We start from the raw sequence: 14,040 nt of genomic DNA, 5'->3' as shown, positions 1-14,040 counted from the left end.
TCGTATCCGCGGTGTGCCGCTACCAGCTTCTAAACCCGAAATATTTAGAGTGGTTATAAAATGTTATTAAGCGAAGTAGCGAGGCGAATATCGTGCGAAGACATGCAAAAGAAAAAAACTAATGTTTATGAGACCGCGAGCTATCCGATGAGTGTTAAGCCGCTACGCAGTCGTAGAAGTTTAGATGAAAGATTCGGCGAGCTAGGCACATTTTACGCTGTAGCAAAAGACGTAAGACTCTAAGCCACTGTCACGTTTAGTTCAACCGAGACGCTCCATTAAATCGTTGTTTGCCGGGTTAATATTAAAAAAAACTATAAAGCCTAGTAATATAATCTAGTTCGATAATAATACCATCGACGCGGCAAAAGCTTAACGATTGTAAAACAAAAAAATGTTATAAGGAAACTTTAAGACTCGAAATTCGGTAATACGCCTTTACTTACTACCGCCAGTTCTTCTCCGATGATCGAGTGTGTGGAAAATATATATCGAGCCGGAGAAAGTACTCCATCCAATCTTGCCCTTAAAAAGTTTCATTATTACCCTCTTATAGAGGGTGTCAAAAATAAGTCTATAGACTCATTGTAATGTTCCTCTCCACGGAAATCTTTAGTAAAAGGCGAAAGATTTATGCGTGGATATGAAGAGAAACCAGAGTTAGTCGATAGTATGAAGTTTTTCGAGTGATGATAATTGATTCTTTTCGAGTTGAGTGTCAAACGCGAATAGTTTTACATCGTATATACAGTTATAACATGAACTAAAATTTTCAAAATGATTCGTTACGCAAATATTTGCTATATTAATTCGTTTGATAAAATTTAAAAATACGTAAAATTAATTAAAATTTTGCGCGAACTACAATATTCGCTGCGCAGGGGAGGCGAAAACCAATTTTAATCGATTCAATTCAGGTGGAATATTTTATAGAATTTATTCTACTGTAACGGGTTGACAAAGGAAATCAACGGGCGAAAGGACTCCTCCCGAACGGAATAATGCGATCGATATGGACGCAAAGAGTGGGAGAAGTGCCGCCAAACAAAGAAACAGCCAGTCAGCCGGCTCAGATCTTAACCACGAAAGGTGCGCTTTGATATTCATTACATAATACGCTTTCAGATGAATTCGTATCCGCGGTGCGCCGCTACCAGCTTCTAAACCCGAAATATTTAGAGTGGTTATAAAATGTTATTAAGCGAAGTAGCGAGGCGAATATCGTGCGAAGACATGCAAAAGAAAAAACTAATGTTTATGAGACCGCGAGCTATCCGATGAGTGTTAAGCCGCTACGCAGTCGTAGAAGTTTAGATGAAAGATTCGGCGAGCTAGGCACATTTTACGCTGTAGCAAAAGACGTAAGACTCTAAGCCACTGTCACGTTTAGTTCAACCGAGACGCTCCATTAAATCGTTGTTTGCCGGGTTAATATTAAAAAAAACTATAAAGCCTAGTAATATAATCTAGTTCGATAATAATACCATCGACGCGGCAAAAGCTTAACGATTGTAAAACAAAAAAATGTTATAAGGAAACTTTAAGACTCGAAATTCGGTAATACGCCTTTACTTACTACCGCCAGTTCTTCTCCGATGATCGAGTGTGTGGAAAATATATATCGAGCCGGAGAAAGTACTCCATCCAATCTTGCCCTTAAAAAGTTTCATTATTACCCTCTTATAGAGGGTGTCAAAAATAAGTCTATAGACTCATTGTAATGTTCCTCTCCACGGAAATCTTTAGTAAAAGGCGAAAGATTTATGCGTGGATATGAAGAGAAACCAGAGTTAGTCGATAGTATGAAGTTTTTCGAGTGATGATAATTGATTCTTTTCGAGTTGAGTGTCAAACGCGAATAGTTTTACATCGTATATACAGTTATAACATGAACTAAAATTTTCAAAATAATTCGTTACGCAAATATTTGCTATATTAATTCGTTTGATAAAATTTAAAAATACGTAAAATTAATTAAAATTTTGCGCGAACTACAATATTCGCTGCGCAGGGGAGGCGAAAACCAATTTTAATCGATTCAATTCAGGTGGAATATTTTATAGAATTTATTCTACTGTAACGGGTTGACAAAGGAAATCAACGGGCGAAAGGACTCCTCCCGAACGGAATAATGCGATCGATATGGACGCAAAGAGTGGGAGAAGTGCCGCCAGACAAAGAAACAGCCAGTCAGCCGGCTCAGATCTTAACCACGAAAGGTGCGCTTTGATATTCATTACATAATACGCTTTCAGATGAATTCGTATCCGCGGTGCGCCGCTACCAGCTTCTAAACCCGAAATATTTAGAGTGGTTATAAAATGTTATTAAGCGAAGTAGCGAGGCGAATATCGTGCGAAGACATGCAAAAGAAAAAAACTAATGTTTATGAGACCGCGAGCTATCCGATGAGTGTTAAGCCGCTACGCAGTCGTAGAAGTTTAGATGAAAGATTCGGCGAGCTAGGCACATTTTACGCTGTAGCAAAAGACGTAAGACTCTAAGCCACTGTCACGTTTAGTTCAACCGAGACGCTCCATTAAATCGTTGTTTGCCGGGTTAATATTAAAAAAAACTATAAAGCCTAGTAATATAATCTAGTTCGATAATAATACCATCGACGCGGCAAAAGCTTAACGATTGTAAAACAAAAAAATGTTATAAGGAAACTTTAAGACTCGAAATTCGGTAATACGCCTTTACTTACTACCGCCAGTTCTTCTCCGATGATCGAGTGTGTGGAAAATATATATCGAGCCGGAGAAAGTACTCCATCCAATCTTGCCCTTAAAAAGTTTCATTATTACCCTCTTATAGAGGGTGTCAAAAATAAGTCTATAGACTCATTGTAATGTTCCTCTCCACGGAAATCTTTAGTAAAAGGCGAAAGATTTATGCGTGGATATGAAGAGAAACCAGAGTTAGTCGATAGTATGAAGTTTTTCGAGTGATGATAATTGATTCTTTTCGAGTTGAGTGTCAAACGCGAATAGTTTTACATCGTATATACAGTTATAACATGAACTAAAATTTTCAAAATAATTCGTTACGCAAATATTTGCTATATTAATTCGTTTGATAAAATTTAAAAATACGTAAAATTAATTAAAATTTTGCGCGAACTACAATATTCGCTGCGCAGGGGAGGCGAAAACCAATTTTAATCGATTCAATTCAGGTGGAATATTTTATAGAATTTATTCTACTGTAACGGGTTGACAAAGGAAATCAACGGGCGAAAGGACTCCTCCCGAACGGAATAATGCGATCGATATGGACGCAAAGAGTGGGAGAAGTGCCGCCAGACAAAGAAACAGCCAGTCAGCCGGCTCAGATCTTAACCACGAAAGGTGCGCTTTGATATTCATTACATAATACGCTTTCAGATGAATTCGTATCCGCGGTGCGCCGCTACCAGCTTCTAAACCCGAAATATTTAGAGTGGTTATAAAATGTTATTAAGCGAAGTAGCGAGGCGAATATCGTGCGAAGACATGCAAAAGAAAAAAACTAATGTTTATGAGACCGCGAGCTATCCGATGAGTGTTAAGCCGCTACGCAGTCGTAGAAGTTTAGATGAAAGATTCGGCGAGCTAGGCACATTTTACGCTGTAGCAAAAGACGTAAGACTCTAAGCCACTGTCACGTTTAGTTCAACCGAGACGCTCCATTAAATCGTTGTTTGCCGGGTTAATATTAAAAAAAACTATAAAGCCTAGTAATATAATCTAGTTCGATAATAATACCATCGACGCGGCAAAAGCTTAACGATTGTAAAACAAAAAAATGTTATAAGGAAACTTTAAGACTCGAAATTCGGTAATACGCCTTTACTTACTACCGCCAGTTCTTCTCCGATGATCGAGTGTGTGGAAAATATATATCGAGCCGGAGAAAGTACTCCATCCAATCTTGCCCTTAAAAAGTTTCATTATTACCCTCTTATAGAGGGTGTCAAAAATAAGTCTATAGACTCATTGTAATGTTCCTCTCCACGGAAATCTTTAGTAAAAGGCGAAAGATTTATGCGTGGATATGAAGAGAAACCAGAGTTAGTCGATAGTATGAAGTTTTTCGAGTGATGATAATTGATTCTTTTCGAGTTGAGTGTCAAACGCGAATAGTTTTACATCGTATATACAGTTATAACATGAACTAAAATTTTCAAAATGATTCGTTACGCAAATATTTGCTATATTAATTCGTTTGATAAAATTTAAAAATACGTAAAATTAATTAAAATTTTGCGCGAACTACAATATTCGCTGCGCAGGGGAGGCGAAAACCAATTTTAATCGATTCAATTCAGGTGGAATATTTTATAGAATTTATTCTACTGTAACGGGTTGACAAAGGAAATCAACGGGCGAAAGGACTCCTCCCGAACGGAATAATGCGATCGATATGGACGCAAAGAGTGGGAGAAGTGCCGCCAAACAAAGAAACAGCCAGTCAGCCGGCTCAGATCTTAACCACGAAAGGTGCGCTTTGATATTCATTACATAATACGCTTTCAGATGAATTCGTATCCGCGGTGCGCCGCTACCAGCTTCTAAACCCGAAATATTTAGAGTGGTTATAAAATGTTATTAAGCGAAGTAGCGAGGCGAATATCGTGCGAAGACATGCAAAAGAAAAAACTAATGTTTATGAGACCGCGAGCTATCCGATGAGTGTTAAGCCGCTACGCAGTCGTAGAAGTTTAGATGAAAGATTCGGCGAGCTAGGCACATTTTACGCTGTAGCAAAAGACGTAAGACTCTAAGCCACTGTCACGTTTAGTTCAACCGAGACGCTCCATTAAATCGTTGTTTGCCGGGTTAATATTAAAAAAAAACTATAAAGCCTAGTAATATAATCTAGTTCGATAATAATACCATCGACGCGGCAAAAGCTTAACGATTGTAAAACAAAAAAATGTTATAAGGAAACTTTAAGACTCGAAATTCGGTAATACGCCTTTACTTACTACCGCCAGTTCTTCTCCGATGATCGAGTGTGTGGAAAATATATATCGAGCCGGAGAAAGTACTCCATCCAATCTTGCCCTTAAAAAGTTTCATTATTACCCTCTTATAGAGGGTGTCAAAAATAAGTCTATAGACTCATTGTAATGTTCCTCTCCACGGAAATCTTTAGTAAAAGGCTTTTTTAAGTTAAAGCACAACAAAAAACAACTTGTGTTATGGTCTAACCCTTCGCATTAAAGTAATTGAATTAGATTAATGCAGGATGATGTTACCGTAACCCGCCCAAAGTAGGGAGTCGAACCCCAATCACCCTCTTCACTTTGTCTTGGGAGCCACAAGATTATGAACTCAAACTAATAATGACAACGAGTTAAGTAAAACAAAAATGAAATGAGTATTTAAAGTTGAGACAAGCTGGTGAAACTAATCGAGAGGAAATAAATTTACGAAAAGTGGTGACATTCCACTGCAGCCATACTGCCATGCACCGAGCATGAGGGTTTCGAAACCCAAGCGGAGATTGTCAAAGGTGAATCGAGTGGCTCCGAGGAGAAGTGGACACTAATTTAGCAACTTGGCCAGATATCTGCTGCAAGCAGCCTCCTTTGTTTCTGTGAATCACATCGTTTCTAACTCTCCAAATTATGCAGTTCGTTGAGAAGATAAGAGAGCGAGCTTTAGTAGCGGCCCTTTTCGAGGCTGATTTTTGTAATACACCCGCTAGCCAATCCACTACATTGGCATCATCATTGGTTATGAGACCCGTGACAAAAAGATGTCTCACAACTTTCTTCCTTACTTCTTTCAAAGACTCGCAATGAAAGAACAGATGCTGAGGGGTTTCAAGAGAGTTTCCCTTACATATGTGGCAGTTAAAAGATGCAGCCGGCAAAGAGGCGTGCCATGACGAGAGGACTGAGCCTGTTGTCAGGCAGCCCGTGACAACTCTCCATGCAAAATCACTTAGCTTTGAGCTGATATATGGGTCATGTACTGACTGCCACAGCTGAGCTTCATTTGTCAGTTGCATGGCACTTGTGTAATTCGGGTGTTTTATTGGACAAAAGGAGGGAATGTCTTTGTCTCTTTCTAACATGTGATTTAGCATCTGTTTAACTGTTGGGAGAACATTTTTACCAAACAAGTCCTTTGCTTCTTCCAGAATGATCTTGAACTTTTTGTACTGATCTACCAAATGCGGCGCCGTTGGCCCTTCGTTTAAAACGATCTTGTCTGGGAATAGAGGTCTAAGATATCGTGCCGCGTGGTATCTTACCAACTGGCTTACAGGGTGATCCCGCTGCGATGCCACTCTTTGCAAAGTCGAGTGCAGACAGAGACATCTAGCCCTGTATAGAACATGGTCTAGCCCCCACCCGCCTTTCTCTTTGGGCAAAAAAAATACCTCCTGTTTCACTCTTTGAGCGACCAGTGGGTACCACAAAAATTGAAAGCTGTGCTTTCTCAACGAGGTCACTGACTGTTTATCAGGCAGGTAAATGGAAGATAAATAGTGCAAAGTAGAAAAAATACAGCTGTTCAAAAAAATCACCTTTCCATTCAGTGTAAGTTTTCGACCTTTAGAGGATTGGATTTTGGTAACTGCCGCATGGCATTTCAGTTGCCAGTTGTATGACGCGACTTCCTTGCCGCTTGAAAAGAAAAAAAAGATCCCACAAAACTTCAACTTGTCTACTACCAAACCGCTAACCTCTGAGTGTTGAGAGTGGTTCTCTCTAGTTAATACTTTTGTCTTATTGACATTGAGTGAACTTCCACTAAAAAGCTCGAACTTTCTGAACAATTTAAAAACAATTTGCACTGATGATAAATGCCGGCTCAAAATCAAAACATCATCTGCATAGGCGAGGTATTTTACAGGCCTTGGAATAGCTGGGGAAGAAATTCCTTCTATTGTCTGCTCATTGTCTATGTATCTTAGGACAGGCTCGAGGTAGATTGCATATAGGAGTGGAGATAAGGGGCACCCTTGGCGTACACCACGTGTTACGCTGATATTTTCAGTAAGATGCCCATTAATAAGTAGCTTTGTCGAGATCTTATCATAAATTGTTTCTATTGTTCTTACTATACTTTCATCCACCCCCATTCTTCTGAGTACCCGAAATAAGAAGCTATGGTCTACCTTGTCGAATGCCTTCTCCTGGTCAAGGGACATGCAAGTGAAGTTCTTAGTGGGAAATTTAGTTTCGAGAGCAATCATGTCTCTAAGGGTAAGCACATTGTCTGTGATGGATCTCCCTTTCAAAGAGCAAGTCTGCCTGTTGCCTATACAAGGATTAACTGCTGTTTGTGTGCTGGTCGCTAAATATTTAGCTAGCAGTTTATAATCGACATTAAGGAGGGCTATTGGCCTTTTGTTTTCAGGTAATTCGGGGTCTCCCGGTTTGCTAATGAGTATAGTTATTGACTCAGCCATTGTTTGTGGAAAATAATCCCCTCTCACTATCTCGTTAAAGACAGAGGTGAGGTCTGAAAGGATTAAAAATGAGAGCCTTTTATAGAACTCGCTAGGGAGTCCATCTGGGCCTGGAGTTTTATTGCTAGCCATGGTTGACAATGCGAGCTTCACCTCTTCCTCTGTAACATAAGGAATGTAATCTGACTCATCTCGCTGGCTAAGATGTAATGCTTCGAGTAGCGTATCTCCGAAATAGCTGTCACTGGCGTTACAAACATGCTTTTTGTATAATCGAGTGTAAAATTGTTTGTACACAGTGCTTATATCTTTCGATTCGGTTACACTCAGCCCTTGCTCATTTTTAACCGAGTTTATCACCTGACTTTTCCTCCTGTCTCTGAGCTTAGCAAAGAAGAAAGGGGTACATTTCTCGTCGTTTTCAACCAAATTTTCTCTCGATCTGATTTTGATACCGTCAACCTTTTTCCATTGTACTTCTCTAAGTTGGTCTTTAAGAGATCTCAGCTCTTGATAATTAGGTGAATTCGATGACTGCTGAATGAGTATTTTATCAACGAGATCTTGTTCGCGTTTACTCTGAGCCGCTTTAGCGGCTGAACAGTATTTCTGAATGAAAGATCTCGTTCTACGCTTGATCGATTCCCACCATTCACCTATTGTGCTGTAAGCATTCCGAAGTGTTTGCCATTTGCCATAAGCTTCCGCGTATTTTGCTATAAAGTCCTCATTGTCGAGGACTGCTGTATTTAGCTTCCAATAACCTGGGCCGATTTGAGGTTTGTTCTCATCGAAAGAGGGTGAACTAATGGCTAGGCCTACTATGTCATGGTCAGAGAAAAATATAGGTTTCTGGCTAAAAAGGCAGTTAGCTCGCGATGGAGTGTAAAACCTATCTAATCTGCTAGAGGTGCAGTTGTCTTCAGACGTCCATGTAACGGAAAAAGCCCTAGGGTTATCAAGACGCCATTGATCGACGAGGCCAAAACCATCAACCAGAGTTCTCAATTCACTACCTCCTATATATGTCGTTGTATTCAATGATTTAGACCGATGTTCCAAAGAAGGATTATCTACACAATTAAAATCTCCTGCTAAAACATTCTCATGATCTAAAGAGAAGTGAGGGCCGACTTCTAAAAAAAAAGATTTTATTTCAGGAGGGCTGTTAGGAGCATAAACATTTATAATCCTAAGATTAGATTTTCCAAAGGTGACCAGAGCGGAAACGGCTCTACCGTCTGTGTCAGAGAGTTTATCTGACAAAAGAAACGACTTGCCTTTAATTAGTATGGCAACTCCTCTACCATTACTTGAGCCAGGACTATAGAAGCATTGTGTCTGAACCCAATTAAAAGTGTGACCATGAGTCTCTTGCAACAAAAGGATGTCAAAATCGCTACTTTGAAAAAAGATCTTAAAATCTTGCAGCTTGGAGTGTGAACTCATGCCTCGCACATTAACGGTTGCAATTTTAAGGCTAGCCATGATGAAAAAGTTAAAAGTAGAAAAAATCAAAAAGGGAGCCAAAAGGTCAGATGGTAAGTCAGTGAAAGACGATAAAAAGGTGAATGACAAAACTGGCTGCATCGACTGAGAGCTATATCTGCGCCTGGCTCTTACGACCAACACTTCTAGTGGAAGCTTTCGACAGTTTATTCTCGGTAGACTTTTTTAAAGCTTTTTGGTTACCGGACCCCTGCTTGTTGCCATTGTTATTAACGAGCGGTGCACTCGGGCGTCTACCACTTTGCCCGGTGCTCTTTCCTTTTGGTTGTTCCTTGGGAGTTTCCATGTCTTCTGTAGCACAAGGCTGTGACTCATCAATTACTAACGGTTCCGAGTCAGAGTCACTCGCATTTTCGGTCTCTTTTGCTTCTAGTGATGTCTGCGTGTTGAATAGGTCAGGGCTCTGAGGCTGCGAAACATCGTCATCTTTTGAGGTTGGCTCAAAAGAAGTAGTGGCAATTTCCTGCGCGAGATCTTGTGTTGAAATTGGCGGTGAGGTAACCTGTTGGGTTTTAGCCTTGTTCACATAGCTGTTGGGGCATTGACTAAAAAGATGTCCTTCTGCCTCGCATATCACACAAAACTGTTGATTTTTGCAAGCTCGCGCCACATGCCCTTCTTGAAAACACCTGTTACATCTAATTACGTCACAAGACTCCGAAGTGTGACCTTTTCGTTGGCATTTCAAACAAGTCTTGACCTGTCCACTATACCTCACCCATACATATCGAGATCCAAATTGTATAGTAGATGGGATGTTCATACCCTCGTACATTTCCATCTTGAATTGTCTTACCCCGTTGTAAACGTCTACATCTTTGTACTTAAGCCTCCTGCTATCAACGATCTTGCCATACTTATTGAGGACACCCCGCAATGCCTCATCAGTGAGCTCATGCGGCGCATTAACCACCGTAACTACTTTCGTTTGGGAAAAATCACCAAACACTTCATACGTACCATCTTTCAACATAGCCTGCCCAGCTGCTTTCAGCTTCGGGACGTCGGCAAAAGAAACTTCATAGCCTAAGCTCGTTCGTTGAACACATTCGAGATCAGAAACTGCAATTTTGATATGGTTCAACAAGTAATCAAACACGACTTTGTCGCTGTCCAATTTAGCTGACTCAGATTTGGTCTTCAACATCAAGGTTCTAGTCATGTTTCTAAAAGCCATCACCCCTACTGTCTAGTACAAACTATCCAACTCATAAAATTATTGAAAAAGAAAAACTTGGCTTGCAATAGAGAAATAATCTAATCAATTAGTTAAAGTGAAAACGAAGGATGATTTAACACCCTGAAAAAATCCACCGACACTGGCCCAGCCTTTAAGAAGGCTCGAAAACCAATAACCCGGCAGGAAACTTACACCCGAAAAAGAAAAAAGGTACTTTCTTTAGTAAAAGGCGAAAGATTTATGCGTGGATATGAAGAGAAACCAGAGTTAGTCGATAGTATGAAGTTTTTCGAGTGATGATAATTGATTCTTTTCGAGTTGAGTGTCAAACGCGAATAGTTTTACATCGTATATACAGTTATAACATGAACTAAAATTTTCAAAATAATTCGTTACGCAAATATTTGCTATATTAATTCGTTTGATAAAATTTAAAAATACGTAAAATTAATTAAAATTTTGCGCGAACTACAATATTCGCTGCGCAGGGGAGGCGAAAACCAATTTTAATCGATTCAATTCAGGTGGAATATTTTATAGAATTTATTCTACTGTAACGGGTTGACAAAGGAAATCAACGGGCGAAAGGACTCCTCCCGAACGGAATAATGCGATCGATATGGACGCAAAGAGTGGGAGAAGTGCCGCCAGACAAAGAAACAGCCAGTCAGCCGGCTCAGATCTTAACCACGAAAGGTGCGCTTTGATATTCATTACATAATACGCTTTCAGATGAATTCGTATCCGCGGTGCGCCGCTACCAGCTTCTAAACCCGAAATATTTAGAGTGGTTATAAAATGTTATTAAGCGAAGTAGCGAGGCGAATATCGTGCGAAGACATGCAAAAGAAAAAACTAATGTTTATGAGACCGCGAGCTATCCGATGAGTGTTAAGCCGCTACGCAGTCGTAGAAGTTTAGATGAAAGATTCGGCGAGCTAGGCACATTTTACGCTGTAGCAAAAGACGTAAGACTCTAAGCCACTGTCACGTTTAGTTCAACCGAGACGCTCCATTAAATCGTTGTTTGCCGGGTTAATATTAAAAAAAACTATAAAGCCTAGTAATATAATCTAGTTCGATAATAATACCATCGACGCGGCAAAAGCTTAACGATTGTAAAACAAAAAAATGTTATAAGGAAACTTTAAGACTCGAAATTCGGTAATACGCCTTTACTTACTACCGCCAGTTCTTCTCCGATGATCGAGTGTGTGGAAAATATATATCGAGCCGGAGAAAGTACTCCATCCAATCTTGCCCTTAAAAAGTTTCATTATTACCCTCTTATAGAGGGTGTCAAAAATAAGTCTATAGACTCATTGTAATGTTCCTCCCCACGGAAATCTTTAGTAAAAGGCGAAAGATTTATGCGTGGATATGAAGAGAAACCAGAGTTTGTCGATAGTATGAAGTTTTTCGAGTGATGATAATTGATTCTTTTCGAGTTGAGTGTCAAACGCGAATAGTTTTACATCGTATATACAGTTATAACATGAACTAAAATTTTCAAAATGATTCGTTACGCAAATATTTGCTATATTAATTCGTTTGATAAAATTTAAAAATACGTAAAATCAATTAAAATTTTGCGCGAACTACAATATTCGCTGCGCAGGGGAGGCGAAAACCAATTTTAATCGATTCAATTCAGGTGGAATATTTTATAGAATTTATTCTACTGTAACGGGTTGACAAAGGAAATCAACGGGCGAAAGGACTCCTCCCGAACGGAATAATGCGATCGATATGGACGCAAAGAGTGGGAGAAGTGCCGCCAAACAAAGAAACAGCCAGTCAGCCGGCTCAGATCTTAACCACGAAAGGTGCGCTTTGATATTCATTACATAATACGCTTTCAGATGAATTCGTATCGCGGTGCGCCGCTACCAGCTTCTAAACCCGAAATATTTAGAGTGGTTATAAAATGTTATTAAGCGAAGTAGCGAGGCGAATATCGTGCGAAGACATGCAAAAGAAAAAACTAATGTTTATGAGACCGCGAGCTATCCGATGAGTGTTAAGCCGCTACGCAGTCGTAGAAGTTTAGATGAAAGATTCGGCGAGCTAGGCACATTTTACGCTGTAGCAAAAGACGTAAGACTCTAAGCCACTGTCACGTTTAGTTCAACCGAGACGCTCCATTAAATCGTTGTTTGCCGGGTTAATATTAAAAAAAACTATAAAGCCTAGTAATATAATCTAGTTCGATAATAATACCATCGACGCGGCAAAAGCTTAACGATTGTAAAACAAAAAAATGTTATAAGGAAACTTTAAGACTCGAAATTCGGTAATACGCCTTTACTTACTACCGCCAGTTCTTCTCCGATGATCGAGTGTGTGGAAAATATATATCGAGCCGGAGAAAGTACTCCATCCAATCTTGCCCTTAAAAAGTTTCATTATTACCCTCTTATAGAGGGTGTCAAAAATAAGTCTATAGACTCATTGTAATGTTCCTCTCCACGGAAATCTTTAGTAAAAGGCTTTTTTAAGTTAAAGCACAACAAAAAACAACTTGTGTTATGGTCTAACCCTTCGCATTAAAGTAATTGAATTAGATTAATGCAGGATGATGTTACCGTAACCCGCCCAAAGTAGGGAGTCGAACCCCAATCACCCTCTTCACTTTGTCTTGGGAGCCACAAGATTATGAACTCAAACTAATAATGACAACGAGTTAAGTAAAACAAAAATGAAATGAGTATTTAAAGTTGAGACAAGCTGGTGAAACTAATCGAGAGGAAATAAATTTACGAAAAGTGGTGACATTCCACTGCAGCCATACTGCCATGCACCGAGCATGAGGGTTTCGAAACCCAAGCGGAGATTGTCAAAGGTGAATCGAGTGGCTCCGAGGAGAAGTGGACACTAATTTAGCAACTTGGCCAGATATCTGCTGCAAGCAGCCTCCTTTGTTTCTGTGAATCACATCGTTTCTAACTCTCCAAATTATGCAGTTCGTTGAGAAGATAAGAGAGCGAGCTTTAGTAGCGGCCCTTTTCGAGGCTGATTTTTGTAATACACCCGCTAGCCAATCCACTACATTGGCATCATCATTGGTTATGAGACCCGTGACAAAAAGATGTCTCACAACTTTCTTCCTTACTTCTTTCAAAGACTCGCAATGAAAGAACAGATGCTGAGGGGTTTCAAGAGAGTTTCCCTTACATATGTGGCAGTTAAAAGATGCAGCCGGCAAAGAGGCGTGCCATGACGAGAGGACTGAGCCTGTTGTCAGGCAGCCCGTGACAACTCTCCATGCAAAATCACTTAGCTTTGAGCTGATATATGGGTCATGTACTGACTGCCACAGCTGAGCTTCATTTGTCAGTTGCATGGCACTTGTGTAATTCGGGTGTTTTATTGGACAAAAGGAGGGAATGTCTTTGTCTCTTTCTAACATGTGATTTAGCATCTGTTTAACTGTTGGGAGAACATTTTTACCAAACAAGTCCTTTGCTTCTTCCAGAATGATCTTGAACTTTTTGTACTGATCTACCAAATGCGGCGCCGTTGGCCCTTCGTTTAAAACGATCTTGTCTGGGAATAGAGGTCTAAGATATCGTGCCGCGTGGTATCTTACCAACTGGCTTACAGGGTGATCCCGCTGCGATGCCACTCTTTGCAAAGTCGAGTGCAGACAGAGACATCTAGCCCTGTATAGAACATGGTCTAGCCCCCACCCGCCTTTCTCTTTGGGCAAAAAAAATACCTCCTGTTTCACTCTTTGAGCGACCAGTGGGTACCACAAAAATTGAAAGCTGTGCTTTCTCAACGAGGTCACTGACTGTTTATCAGGCAGGTAAATGGAAGATAAATAGTGCAAAGTAGAAAAAATACAGCTGTTCAAAAAAATCACCTTTCCATTCAGTGTAAGTTTTCGACCTTTAGAGGATTGGATTTTGGTAACTGCCGCATGGCATTTCAGTTGCCAG

General features: G+C 40.0%; 5 non-coding genes across 5 annotated transcripts; all 5 read right to left on the bottom strand.

Annotated features, from left to right (window-relative positions):
• Nucleotides 1-544: 544 nt before the first annotated feature.
• On the bottom strand, nt 545-663 carry LOC137407499 (U5 spliceosomal RNA). The gene has a single exon (XR_010980029.1). It is a non-coding gene; the product is annotated as a U5 spliceosomal RNA (small nuclear RNA).
• Nucleotides 664-1,674: 1,011 nt separating this feature from the next.
• On the bottom strand, nt 1,675-1,793 carry LOC137407497 (U5 spliceosomal RNA). The gene has a single exon (XR_010980027.1). It is a non-coding gene; the product is annotated as a U5 spliceosomal RNA (small nuclear RNA).
• Nucleotides 1,794-2,805: 1,012 nt separating this feature from the next.
• LOC137407496 (U5 spliceosomal RNA) lies at nt 2,806-2,924 on the bottom strand. The gene has a single exon (XR_010980026.1). It is a non-coding gene; the product is annotated as a U5 spliceosomal RNA (small nuclear RNA).
• A 1,012-nt stretch (nt 2,925-3,936) lies between these two features.
• On the bottom strand, nt 3,937-4,055 carry LOC137407495 (U5 spliceosomal RNA). The gene has a single exon (XR_010980025.1). It is a non-coding gene; the product is annotated as a U5 spliceosomal RNA (small nuclear RNA).
• Nucleotides 4,056-11,380: 7,325 nt separating this feature from the next.
• Nucleotides 11,381-11,499, bottom strand: LOC137407445 (U5 spliceosomal RNA). The gene has a single exon (XR_010979980.1). It is a non-coding gene; the product is annotated as a U5 spliceosomal RNA (small nuclear RNA).
• Nucleotides 11,500-14,040: the final 2,541 nt, after the last annotated feature.

The sequence above is a fragment of the Watersipora subatra genome, chromosome 10, assembly GCF_963576615.1.
Source record: "Watersipora subatra chromosome 10, tzWatSuba1.1, whole genome shotgun sequence".
In the NCBI taxonomy this organism is placed as follows: Eukaryota; Metazoa; Bryozoa; class Gymnolaemata; order Cheilostomatida; family Watersiporidae; genus Watersipora; species Watersipora subatra.
The sequence above is the reverse complement of the archived record's forward strand: the minus strand, read 5'-3'. Positions and strand labels throughout refer to the sequence as shown.